This window comes from Mastigoproctus giganteus, chromosome 13 (genome assembly GCF_048544385.1).
Source record: "Mastigoproctus giganteus isolate SK-2022 chromosome 13, ASM4854438v1, whole genome shotgun sequence".
Taxonomy (NCBI): Eukaryota; Metazoa; Arthropoda; class Arachnida; order Uropygi; family Thelyphonidae; genus Mastigoproctus; species Mastigoproctus giganteus.
Genome location: NC_143587.1, coordinates 15501873 through 15515747, shown reverse-complemented (window position 1 = coordinate 15515747; position 13875 = coordinate 15501873). Strand labels below are relative to the sequence as shown.

Here is a 13875-nt window from a genome sequence, read left to right as displayed (position 1 = left end):
ATCCCACTTCAGCACACTGTGATCACTGCCACCTAGTGATTCCTGTATCTGCAGATTCTTAATGCATGAAGAATCACTACTGATAATCAAATCAAGAGTATTGCTCCCTCTAGTTGCCTCCCGAACATGCTGATTTAGAAAACAATCATCCAATACATCCACAAAAGCCTTGCTAGTGTGCGAGTGACCAACCCACAAATTCCAGTCAATATCTGGGAAATTAAAATCCCCCATTATAAGACTCTCTGATTTACTGGCCCACTCTATTTCCCTGTACAGTTCCTTATTATACTCATCAGAGTCATTAGGCCTATAGCATACTCCTACTCTCAATTTTGATCTCCCAATGCTTATGTCACACCAAACTGACTCGACACTGCACTGTCCAGCGATGTCAACTGGTTTCACTGCCTTGGATTTTATGTGTTTCTTAACTAATAGCTTAACCCCTCCTCCCTTCCTATCCTGTCTATCCATTTTGTAGACGTTGTACTCCCCAAATTCCAGTTCTGCATTACTTATATCTGTGTGACACCACGTCTCTGATATCCCAACAATATCCGCCTTTGATGCTTTGAGCAATACCTCAAATTCATCAAATTTATTTACCAAACTCCTAGCATTGGTGTACACGCAAGTATACATGCACCTGTTCTTTTTCTTAGCTACCATAACACAACCCATGTGTTTACTTGTACCCCAATGACTCCCAGCAGTCTCTGAAATATCCTGCATCTTATTTTCCAAGCTGCTGCTCATTCCAATAGAAGCAGTGCAAGAATCACTTTCACCTCTGCCAGTGGCTACTGTTAATCTATTAATCCTTGTATCCTCCCAATCTAGCAGTTTTCCGACCCACCTAACACTGCCTCGATAGTATCAGCAAACATTCTTGCATCTTTTCTATTTAAGTGTATCCCATCCCTGTAGAAGCAGTCTCTCCTGTTAACAAGTACAGACCAGGCTGAAAAAAATTATGTGAGGTAATGGCAAGGCTACACTTGAGTACTGCATGCAGATCTGGAATCCTCATTTTTATGAAACGTGGAATATTTTCCTGTAGAACAGGAACAAAAAGATTAGTTGGGATATAAAAGTGCAATGGTTGTTGCACTTTTATATCCCCAACTTCATTATAATGGTTGTATGCCCTTTTACCAAGAAAGTGCTTGAGTTATGAAAATTACAGTGCCTAAAAACTAGGTAGCTACAACTAGACCTGATTGAAGTGTTTAAGATTTTAAATGGATTGAGTAAACTAAATAACGATGGCATCCTTACTCTTTCCCAGACAACACACACACACACACAAGAGGACATAAGATGAGGAAGAATGGTTGTATGATAGATGTGCAGAAATTTACTTTTAAAATGGATTAAACAAATTATTAGAGAGTAATGGATAAATGATGTGGGTAGTTTTGTTTCTTTTTTTTTTTTGGCTGAAAAGCTGTATAAGGTTGCTTTTTTTGTTGTTATTACTATTTGTTGAAGAATAAGAGAAATTTACCTCAGTATGATGCGTGGAACACTTCCGTATGATACTCTCCAGAAATTAAAATGAATAAAAGAGTAATGCAAAATGATTACAGTAAAAAATCAATTAAAAATTCAAGAAACAATTTTTAAAAATTAATTTTAAAAAGAAGTTTAATGTAAATTTTGAAAAAACGATTTTCCTATGAAGGAAAATTCATTTTAATTTCTGGAGAGTATCATATGGAAGTGTTCTACATATCATATTGAGGTAAATTTCTCTTATTCTTCTACAAATATTGATATCAATGTAGAATGTATTGAGCATCACAGCTCTGTTATATACTATCAAGTTCTTAATACTAATAATTTGATTCAGTATATCACATGTCTTTATGATAAGTTTATGAACATAAAATAAAATAAAATAAAGTTACTACTGCACTGTGTATTGTGTTTAACTTTAAAATAATTTTTTGGTGACTTTGCAATTAATGATTTCAATGCAAATGTTTATCATTATAATAGTAATGCATGCCATCACATCGGTGTTTTCTCACATTAAAATCAAATAAAATGATTTAATAAAAGAAAATTATTAATAAAATCATCTTTTATCAAAATTTTTTTTTTAATAAAAGATTTTCATGTTGCCATCAAAATATATTACAGTGAATGCAAAATTATTTTAACAGTACACAAGCAACTCCCATGGGCTCACATCTGGTGAGTATGGGCTTGGCACACCCAGGGTCCTGAGCTGGATATCATCATTCTTCTCTTTTTTGGCGATTCCCCCCCCCCTCTCTCTCTCTCTCTCTCTCTCTCGGCTAGTGCAGCAAAAGCCTCAGGCTTCCTTGCACCATATGGCTGCTAATAATAATAACTTTTAGGTGACCAATATGAGCTAATTTAAAACATAGATAGAAGTGCCTTTTATACCATCATTCAAATATTAGTGCTGTTGCTGTATATTGGTATTATTTAAAAAATAATTGCATCATCTGTCATTTATAGAATTAATATTTGAAGTTATAACTAAATCGTATGCATAGCTTAGTTTAATTTTCAGCACTCACCTCATAGTAATCCGCTTAGCTGGTGGAGAGTTTTACCACATACATAGTGGTTATAGGATTCTAATAACTTATAGGGATTATGGGTTTAAAACTAAGTTAGGGGCTATAAAAAAATTTTTAAGAAAGGAAAGTGCACCTTCCATTCTATGGTTGCCTAATTAAATTAAATTAAATTAGATGAAGAAAAATAGAAGCTAATAGTCGTGCACGAGCGACTTTCGAGATTCCTCGTCTTCAGTTAGCTATAGTGGGTGGGGGAAGAGAGCGCGCTTGTGTTATATATGGGTTGGGTTCCTGAAATGCATTTCAGTGTACGTGGAAACTTAATACGTGCTAAATTCCAAATGGGGTAGAAATTGGCGGGAATCTTTTTGTTTAACGCGTTGAGTGATGTATGGCGCTTAAACCATTCGATAACGAGGGCTTCGTTTTCAAGGATTTTGTAGCTAGAATTTAATTTAACTATTGTGATGGCTGAATCGATGAGTGGGTTGTGATTTTGAGATTGGACGTGTTGTGTTAGTTCTGTACTTGCTGAATTAGTTTTGAAGCTATTAAAGTGGTAGTATGCACGCGTGTTGGAAATTTTTGATGTCCCGAATTTTGCTGTTGTACTGCCTATGTAACATGCTTGTCAATCTGATTGGCATCTGATCAAATATATAATGTTGTTGTAATCTTGTGTCTCGTACTCGTGTGTTGTCTTGTATGATATATAGAAATTTTTCTAGCAGGGATAAGGAGGTGATTATTCCCTTGTATAAGGCAATGGTCAGGCCACACCTAGAGTACTGTATACAGGCCTGGAGGCCTCATTTCAGGAAGGATGTAGAGCTGCTGGAACGAGTACAGAGAAGGGCAACTAGATTGGTGAATGGGACAAAGGGGTTCTCTTACGAAGAAAGGCTTAAGTTTTGCAAATTACAGTGTCTGGAAACTAGGCACCAGCGGGGTGATCTGATAGAGGTGTACAAAGCCTTGAATGGTTTGAGCATGCTCAATGCTGATGGGATTCTTCCTCTAGCTCAGAAAAATCACCTGAGAGGGCATAAATTCAAATTGAGGAAAGACAGATGTAGGATAGATGTGCGGAAATTTGCCTTTAGCCAGCGGGTGGTTGGTGGGTGGAACAGACTTCCATCCCTTGTCGTGGAAGTTGATAGCCTAAATAAGTTTAAGGCTCAGCTGGACAGGTATTTCGAACGAACAGAGGGGTGAAGTGGAAGTGGTTATTTTTATTTATTTATGTTACTTTTTTTTTTTTTTTTGGCTGATGCTGCATAAGCTTGCTTTCTTGCATCAAATGCCTCTACTAATGCTAATGCTAATGCTAATGCTAATGAATTGAATTTGGAACTTAATTTGTTATAAGACGTGAATATTAATTTGATATCTGTATTTTTAAAAATCTGTTGAAGTCTTCTAGCGTATTGTTGATGATATGGGAGCACGATAAGGGGTTTATGTATCTTATTCTTGTTCACGTGGTTAATAATTTTGTTTGGGTTATTAGTGTTATTATGAACTTTGGTGATGGTTTCTTTTATTAGTTGTGGTGGGTATTTTCTATCGATGAATTTTTTGGTGAGGTATTGCAATTCTACAGATAGGTCTGTTTGTGTGTGGCTATATTTTATAGCGTTCTATATCTGGTTGTATAGAACTGCTTTTTTGATGTATAGAGGGTGGTGTGAGTGGTAATGTAAGAATTTACCTGTATGTGTGTTTTTTCTGTATATTTTGGTGCCTAAAGATGTGTTTATTTTGTATACAGTGAGGTTTAGAAAATTAATTTTATTATCGGTTTCTACTTCGAGGGTAAATTTGAGTCTTTCATGTGTTGTGTTAAAGGTGTTCAGTAAACCACGTGTTCAGTATTAACCACGTGAACAAGAATAAGATACATAAACCCCTTATCGCACTCCCATATCATCAACAATACGCTAGAAGACTTCAACAGATTTTTAAAAATACAGATATCAAATTAATATTCACGTCTTATAACAAATTAAGTTCCAAATTCAATTCATACAAGACAACACATGAGTACGAGACACAAGATTACAACAACATTATATATTTGATCAGATGCCAATCAGATTGCCAAGCATGTTACATAGGCAGTCCAACAGCAAAATTCGGGACATCAAAAATTTCCAACATGTGTGCGTACTACCACTTTAATAGCTTCAAAACTAATTCAGCAAGTACAGAACTAACACAACACGTCCAATCTCAAAATCACAACCCACTCATCGATTCAGCCATCACAGTAGTTCAATTAAATTCTAGCTACAAAATCCTTGAAAACGAAGCCCTCCTTATCGAATGGTTTAAGCGCCATACATCACTTAACGTGTTAAACAAAAAGATTCCCGCCAATTTCTCCCCCATTTGGAATTTAGCACGTATTAAGTTTCCACGTACACTGAAATGCATTTCGGGAACCCAACCCGTATATAACACAAGCGCGCTCTCTTACCCCCCCCCCCACTATAGCTAACTGAAGACGAGGAATCTCGAAAGTCGCTCGTGCGCGACTATTAGCTTCTATTTTTTTTTCTTCATCTAATTTAATTTAATTTAATTAGGCAACCATAGAATGGAAGGTGCACTTTCCTTTCTTAAAAATTTTTTTTATAGCCCATAACTTAGTTTTAAACCCATAATCCCTATAAGTTATTAGAATCCTATAACCACTATGTATGTGGTAAAACTCTCCACCAGCTAAGCAGATTACTATGAGGTGAGTGCTGAAAATTAAACTAAGCTATACATACGATTTAGTTATTATGTTACAGCACATAAGGACTCCTTAAAAAATCAAGAGTCTATTTGAAGTTATCTAAATCAAAAAGAATTCCTAACATTTCTTATTGCAATTTTTTTCAAAACTGTTCAATTTTCTTTGAATTATGTTGAAAAAAATGGTCATTATGGAGAAATAATTTTAAATTTGCTAATTAATATCATTATAAAAATTTTGAAAAATAGCTATTTTAAAAATAAAATTATTTATTAAAAGCAACATAAATACCAACTTCAAACACTGAACAACTGTTAAATGGAACAAGTAATAAAAATTTCTAATCAACTATTGTACTAACATTATTATGTTTAATGAGTATATATATATATTATTGTTAAAAATAATTACAGAAGATGTAAAGCATTCAAAATGTAATATAAAAATTAACAGAACTGTGTGTTATATTTATTTTTTAAATATTATGATTTTAAAAAATTTCACAAGTATTAAAATATTAATTTTTTTGTATTTTCTGTTACAGCTTATAAAATTAGCTTTCCATTTCACAAAGAAAATAAAATATGTTTACATTCAAAATGTATAAGTGTAACTCTCACTTCTGTTTTTCATAGTTATGCTGCAATGTAGTTTTTACATACCTCTTATTTGTGATGTCAACACGCAGTAAATAGGCCTTGTTTTCTCGGTGGCATTGGGTAGATATAAGGACTGGTGGCTGCTGATGGTTTTAGCCTTTCAATTTTATTTTAAAGGCAAATATATTCATACCTTTTTACTTCTAATATAATTCAGCTGAAATAATAAAATAAATTCTTTTATTCTTATGTTTCCTTTTTTTTAAAGTTTCATCAAACTCATCTGGGATAACATATACACTGGTAAAATATATATCATACAAATCCATAAAGGGCCAATTGAAGCCTCCGGCTATAGGAAACTAATGAAGTTGTTTGTGCAATGCACCATTTTATATATAAATCATATAACTAAATAGTTAAATAAACAATAAATAATTCATTTTATTTAAAGAAATAAAGTACTAGGTCTTTTCATATTGGGTGCAGTTATAATAGCATATGGAGATTTTTTGTCTATTTTCAAATCCCATCCCTTCCGTGGAAATTTCTATTTTCATCTATAGTAAAAATAGTAAAACCACCACAGAATACATTATGTACTAAGGCTAAGAAGTGTCAGAATATGCTAACGTCCAGGCAGTGGCAGATTTAGCACTTGAGAGGCCCCAGGCACAATTCAATTTTGAGGCTCCCCTCTAAAGTGTGCATTCTATGCACATGTTTTTACTATAGCACGCATTCTAGATTCGGTGTTGCGGTTTTAATCATTTTGGTTGCGCAATTCTTTCATACATATTTTAACTAATGTTTAAATGAAAAAATGACACAACTACCATCCCTCCCAAATCTAACATTAATACATAAAATTAATACATAAAATCTAGCATTAATGATAATATGTATTCTACTTCAAGATTCACTTATTTTGCATAAATATTTCTATAATATGTAGGGATATTCGCATAAGAGTTTACTAAATTCTCATATTAAATTATAGTTTCATTCAGTAACGGTAATAAAGATGAGTGTAAAAATTTTAAATGAAACAATTTAATTTTTTTTTGAGACCTGAGATTTGAGGCCCCCTCAATTTAAGAGGCCCCAGGCACGCACCTTGTGCGCTTGTGCGGAAATCCGCCACTGCGTCCAGGGCTGGCTATATAAAGGTGCAATAGCACATTTGATCCAGGACTTCAAGGTCATAGGGAACCTGGATCAATGCAACTAATGTTAGTTGCAATGTTAGCAAGTCTTATTTTTTGGGTCTTTAAAATAAGTGAGCTGGAATACCAGATTGCCTAAACCCAGTATTCCTGACATGGAGACTTGATGGTGTTTTTACAAAGATAAATAACATAAAAAAATAAATAAATCTCCTTCATATAGTATTCTAAAAACATGAGGTCAAAATACAAGAAAGCCATGTGTAGTCCATAAAATAAGAATTAAGTAGCTTTGTCTAAACCCCCCCAACACACACACACACACACACACACACACACTTGAATCTGTTTATAATATTGGTTTATGAGACAGCTAAAACTGGTCTGCAAAGAAACTGTTCAAGATATCCAAGCCAGAATTACAGCCCCTGTCCCAGAAGCTATATAATGGAGAATCCTGTAACAAAAATTTAGCCCAATACATTAACCATATTTCTAATAAACACATATAAAGTAATCCAATAAAGTAATTGCTTTCCCACCTTTTCCCCATTTACAATTATTTCCCACTCATACTTTTTGGGGAGAAGTTGGCGCCTCTGTAGCCAGGTGGGAAGGAGCAGTAGTTCATAGCACACACTTCTTGATTAGACTTGGCGTCAGGAAGGGCATCCGGCCATAAAAATTTCATGCCAAAACAATAAAAACGGTGACCCCATATATATATATAATGGGAAAAAGGCAAGGACAAAAAAAAAAAAAAAAAAACTTTTTGGGTAAAGGTTGTGCCAACACGCAAGTACAATCAATATTTTAATAAAATATAATATACTTGATCAAAAAAATTAAGAAATGAGTTTAAATTGAACTAAAATTTAACAGTTTGTTCCAAGTTGTTTCTTATTACTTTATCTTTTTTTTTTCAGAATCAAATCAAAGTTTCTATTGAAAATCCCCATCCATTTAAATAAATCTTAAAACTGTAATACAGTGGTTTTCAACCTTTTTTTTAATAATGACACCTCTAAGTCATTTATTTTATTTTGAGGCACCCCTACTCAAATTTCTGCCTGTTAGATCCAATTCTCTCTCTGTATATATATATATATATATATATATATATATATATATATATAATATTAAAAAATATATATGTTATATGATAATTATTACAATAATATAATTATAAAAATTACATTTCATAATAAAATTATATATATACAATATATAATAATTTTATTCTTTATATAGAGATAATAAGTAAACATCAATTATAGATCACCACAAAATTAGAAAGATGCTGTACACCTTTTTATAAGGAAATAAACATATAAATTTTAAAAAATAATAATAAGTTTAAGTAACTTAAACCCAAATTACGTGGCACCCCTGGAATGTTGTTGTGGCACCCTAAAGTGCCGCGGCACCCCGATTGAAAACCACTGCTGTAATCCTAACTTTGGTTGTTACTTTGCGTTGATGTTACGCCTAATTGTGTACACCTATGCGATAATTCGCAGCAATTCAATAAGATAAGATGTAAAGAATTTTAGTTTAAGGATGGAGTACATCTTTCATACACCCCCCCCCCCCCCCACACACACACCTCGAGAGAAGCTGCTTGATTTGATCAGTGTTGCTCTGGCAACGGACCATTACGCTGTAAGTTTTTGAAGATGACGTTTATTTCCCCAAAGACATCTGTCGTAAATGGTAAATTTTAGATAAACAGCCCTTAGAAAAGTAAGGAAGAAATAATGCCAAAATAAGCGCAAAGTGAGAAAAAAAATATATATATATATTTTTTTTTTATTATTATTTATATATATAAAAGTAAAATAAATTAGAATGATAATTAAAATAAAAATAATGCCAGTAGCATGGCAAGACAGAAGAGCGAAAATAGTCAAAATTAAACATAACGATCAAACCAACAGGGAGGGAAGAGAAGGGTAAGAAGAGTAAAAATATTACAGCAGAAACTCTCGAAGATAATTTAGAAATTCTAAATATAACGATAACAATCAATTAAATTTTGAAAGCCAATTAAATAGAAATTTAACGGCGCCCCCTCTGACGGGCACCAAGTCCAAATTTATGTGAAATATCACCAGCAGAGAAGAAAACTAACTACAATAAAATAAAACAAAATAAAAGAAAAATAGCCTAACCATTACGCCCCATCTCAACAGAGGACCACAAGGCCAATGATGGTCAGGGAATCGCTGCATTTCAATCGCTAGACAAATCGCCGCAAAGCGAGTCGATCAATCGGTCCGCCATCCGATCCCCAGATCGAACCGCCAATGCAGAAGACTTGAACAGCGGTGGTCCTGATTCAGCGAAAATTAAAAATAGGACAGATACAAGCAGTCCAATGCAAAGCCACACCACTGACAAAAAGTAATCTTAACCAGATTATACTGTATAGACGAATAATGAACTATGGATGGCAGCAGAGGCGCAGCGTTAGCAAATCCACCCACTACTGTCATGTGAGATACTTACTTATACTGTAAAGCAACGCTATTCACATCGAGTCTCTCCTCCTGAGAGGAGGACTAATATCTTCTTATTAGATATCTGACAGTTTACAGAAAGCGATGCACTTCTTAAGTCCAGGGAGTAAATTTAATTTTTGTCTGATGATATTTCACTTTAATACGGAAGTGACCTAAAAGGACATTATTTTTAAGATACTTTTTTCTCCTGATAGAGACCTTCTCACAAATTCTTCACTTTCGAAAATGAATCATAGACTGTGTTCGATTTGTCATTGCAAAAAATCATCCTCTTGTTTTTCAGTCTGTTCTCCTCCTTGTAAACTAAGCGGACTACTTGTTGATTACTCGTGAAATATTCTCGCTTATCTCATGAGTTTATTGCACAAACGCAGGTCACCAGTAAAGTTAAATTAAACGATACACGTGAACCGTATTTTCCTTATATACATAATACCCCAGGGGCTCACACCTGTTGAGAATGGGCTTGGTACACCCGGGTCTTGAGCTGGATATCATCTTTCTTGGTGATTCCCTTCTACCTATTGTTTTTTCTCTCTCTCTCTCTCAGGGTAATTCAGATTTTTTTTTTTTTTTTTGGCTGGTGCAGCATAAGCCTCCGGCTTCCTTGCGCCTTAAGGCTAATAATAATAATAGTTTATTAAAATGTTTATTAATTCACTGTTTTTTTGTTTTTTTTATTGCTTCCCCATCTATTCATAATTGAAATAGCAAGCTGCGCTAGCGACATCAGTTGGAAACCTTCTCAACTACTTACATTATTGAAACAGATGTAGTAGAAAGTTTAGTTAAATTAAAACATAATATACAAATCTTATTTACGTTTACTACTTAAAAAATAATAAATTTTTTAATCGTAACGTACTCACCTGATTCATTCTCTTAACGCCTCAGCTCTTTCGTCCAAACTTTTAGAGAGACTAAACATTATTGCGCATGCACCACTGTTTAGTCTGCGAGTTGCGTCAAAATAGGAAATTTTAGACACAAAAAAAAAATGATCGTGCAGTTTATCCGTGCGTCATTTTCTTATTTTTATTTATTATTATTCAAATATAATGTTTGAACGGGAGGTTGCAAAGGTTACCTTTGATCTAAATTGATTAAGTAAAAGCGCTTCATGTGAGTAGTTTTTTTATAATCTATTTATTCTTATACATAACAGTCTACAAATCATAAATTACGCGTTATTTTCTGATGATGATAATTAGGTACGCTTACTCTGATTGGTTGACTATTGAAACGTCACTAGGAAAGAAAACAGGTTTGCACATGAGCAACCATATTTCGTTTGCGTTGATTGTGGGAGTCGTTAACATATTTACTTGTTTTGGTTACCTTTAATGCACATTTTATGATTTCACTGTAACTTTTACTACAGTCGCCACTACACGAAATGCAAAGGATGACTTTGAAAACTGGAGTCGACTTATACTGCGAATATGCGTTCACCGGCCAAAAAAATTATAAACGTTCTGCAACAGAGAATTCAATGTACAGTATGTAAATATAAGTTGTTACACAAGTTCTTTGGTATCACGCAAATACCGTACGCTTTCCTGTGTACTCTTAGTGGATCCTGTCGTGAAGAAGATCAGTGATCATTCCGATTTTCAGAAAAGTGTAATTGGTGGAACACGTTTAAATAGAAGCCACAACTGAGAAAATTGAAATCACTGGTGCGTCGAAAGCAATCATCTCAAAAGCATACAATGAGATGAAGACGAAAGGAGAATGCAGCTCTTTAAGGAAGAAAGTCAGTTCTCCAAGAACGAAACCGCAGGAATTTAAAACGAATTGTGCGCCAGAAAAGAAGGTCCGGCGTGCAGCAAATAACTGAAAAATTGAATTTAGCCAAAGAACGACTCATTTCCCATCGAACTATGCTGCAGGAAGTGAAGAATCTACGATTTGGTAGTCGTGTGTCTAAACGGAAGCCATTCTTTTTGTAAAAAAATCTAAAAATTCGACTGGAGTGGTGCTGTTAACGAGATTAGACTGTGAAACAGTGGGGGGGGGGGGTCCCTACACTTTTTTGCAATAAAGATAGGTTGAAGGTGCGGCATGAACCCATGCATTCAGACTGTCTTATATCCACCACTCAAGCTGCTGGAGATGCTATCACGGTATGGGATAAGTTACGTTGACACAGACTGGATCTACTCGTACCATTAGAAGATTATGTTGCCTCCAATGAATATCTTTTACCCAGATTGCGATGGATTCTTTCAAGACGACAACACAACATGATTCGGGAAACTTTCCCAAGGTTTTCAGCATTTACCCCGGCGCCGAGTTCTTTAGATCTGAGTCCAATTGAAAATTCCTGGGATATGTTGGAAAGGTAGTTCAGCTTCTCAGCTCCACTGACCACAGTATAGTAGCAAATAAATATACTGATGGATGCCTAGTGCAATATACATTGTACGCGCTGCAATTCAGGTGAAACGTGGCTCAAATATATATTTGGCTAGTGAGTGCATGATTAAGCCCGAATTTAAAAAAAAAAAAAATGCTGCCATTCACAAGCGAAAAGATGCTAAAAGAAACAAATATTGAAATATATTTGCAAAGTTTAGCTGACAGAAAATTCATTGAAATATTCTGGACGAATTATATTGCCCAAAATAAGAAAGCAAAAGCTGCTGGAACAAGTACAGAGAATGGCAATGAAGTAAAAGGCTTTGAATGTTTTGTGCAAACTCAATGCTGATGGGATTCTTCCTCTTCTCTTGCTCAGATTACGAATAAATTCAAACTGTGGAAAGACAGTTGCAGAATAGATGTGCGCAAATTTGCCTTTAGCCGTAATGAAGATCTAACTAACTGGCTAGTCATCGTTGTTCTAGCAGTTGATTCGCTTATACTTCTATGTTATCAATTAACAAATATATAAATGTAAAGTTTGGAGAGATAAAGTTAGAGGAGAAAGGAAGTAAAGGGAATTATTAAAGATTAAGTCAAGAAAAATTAGGAAAATAGTTAGGAAGAATTAGGAAAGTAACATTCCTTCACATGGCCGTCTCTCTGCTACTTCCTCAGGGACTTTGAGCAGACAGATAACCATCCTAAAAGAATGTCTCATGCATACCCGTTTCTGTAGTCTCAATAACAGTTTTGCTTACTAAGTACTCATGTTTAGTTATGGATGTCCTAATGTAATAAGGCAAATAGGTTTTTTTTTTTAGTTGTTAATTTATTAATTTAGTTTTAATGAAGTATTCCATCACTGTGGTCGTCCATCCGTTATACTTACAGGATTTAGTCCCTTGTAATTTTTTTTTTGTTAAACTTAAAGAATCCTCCCGAAAGGTCTCAGATTTGCAACGACTAAGGAACTTATTCCTAAGTCCTTTCGAACATTTCTCTTGATAACAGTTCCTCTACACGTGACAGAGGAACTGTTATCAAAAGGCTATCATAAATGCTTCCAGAAGTTACAAAAGCGTAGAAATCGGTGTACATACTGCCAGAAGACCTTTTGAAATTCATCCGAATAGGTGGTAAGCTTCTTCATTTCCCAAATATTAGTGCAGTTCCAAAAATTTTTGATCACATCTCGATTATTGCAATTTATTCGAAATATTTGGCTAATCTCTAAATCTAAATATTTGCCAGGACAAGTAAAGGTCCTCTAACTGGGAGTGTACTAAGCGCAAAAAAAAAAAAAAAAAAAAAAAAGCAACTAATGCTAAGAGGCGTCAGTATACACTTAGTTGCTTTACATTAGCGACGCCTTCTGTGTAGGAATGGACTGGTCTGTGGCACTGGTGAAGGATCAAAGTCGGGAACGGCTGATATAAGATTGTAGTTCGCACACTTGGCGATAAGTTTACAGTGTTTTCTAGGAAGAATGGTTCCGCGTTGATAATGGGTCTTCCCTTGAGTTTTCTGGGGAGAGGTAGAGGCACCCACCAGTGGGAGCAGGAAGAAGGGAGGATACAGGAGACTTTCAGAGGAGGGATAGTCCATCCTTCTTCTAGGGGGAAACAGTTAAAGTCATGGGGTCAGAGGGTGTGTTCGCCAGTGGGAGGGATGCAATAAACATTAAAAATTGCCTTCCCAAATATGCAGGTGTATGTCTGTGTGGTGTTAAGAGACAAAAGAAGCGATTAAGGCCAAGAGGTGTCACTTAATGTACACCACTCCTTTTAAGTAGTTCGAAAGATAAACATTCTGGGATCGTGAATATTTCCTTGTGAACATGTGCTGTGCCTGGGAAAATGACTGCTGCCTTCTCTGAAAACACTGCTGGTTAGTGATTGAAAGCTAAAATGTAGTCAGTTG

The 13875-nt window shown here is 34.8% G+C and overlaps 1 protein-coding gene across 2 annotated transcripts in view; it reads right to left on the bottom strand.

The window, feature by feature from the left end:
- The window catches only part of LOC150075798 (uncharacterized), a 40186-nt gene that overhangs the window by 7368 nt on the left and 18943 nt on the right, over nt 1-13875 (bottom strand). Inside the window, exons 1-2 of one of the 2 annotated variants that reach the window (XM_090387418.1) lie at nt 10458-10553; nt 5964-6117 (exon numbers count right to left, since the gene is read on the bottom strand). The gene's annotated coding sequence lies outside the window, so the exon portion shown is untranslated. Of the gene's footprint in view, nt 1-5963; nt 6118-10457; nt 10554-13875 lie in introns of those variants that run through there. The other variant, XM_090387419.1, reaches the window with a different exon arrangement.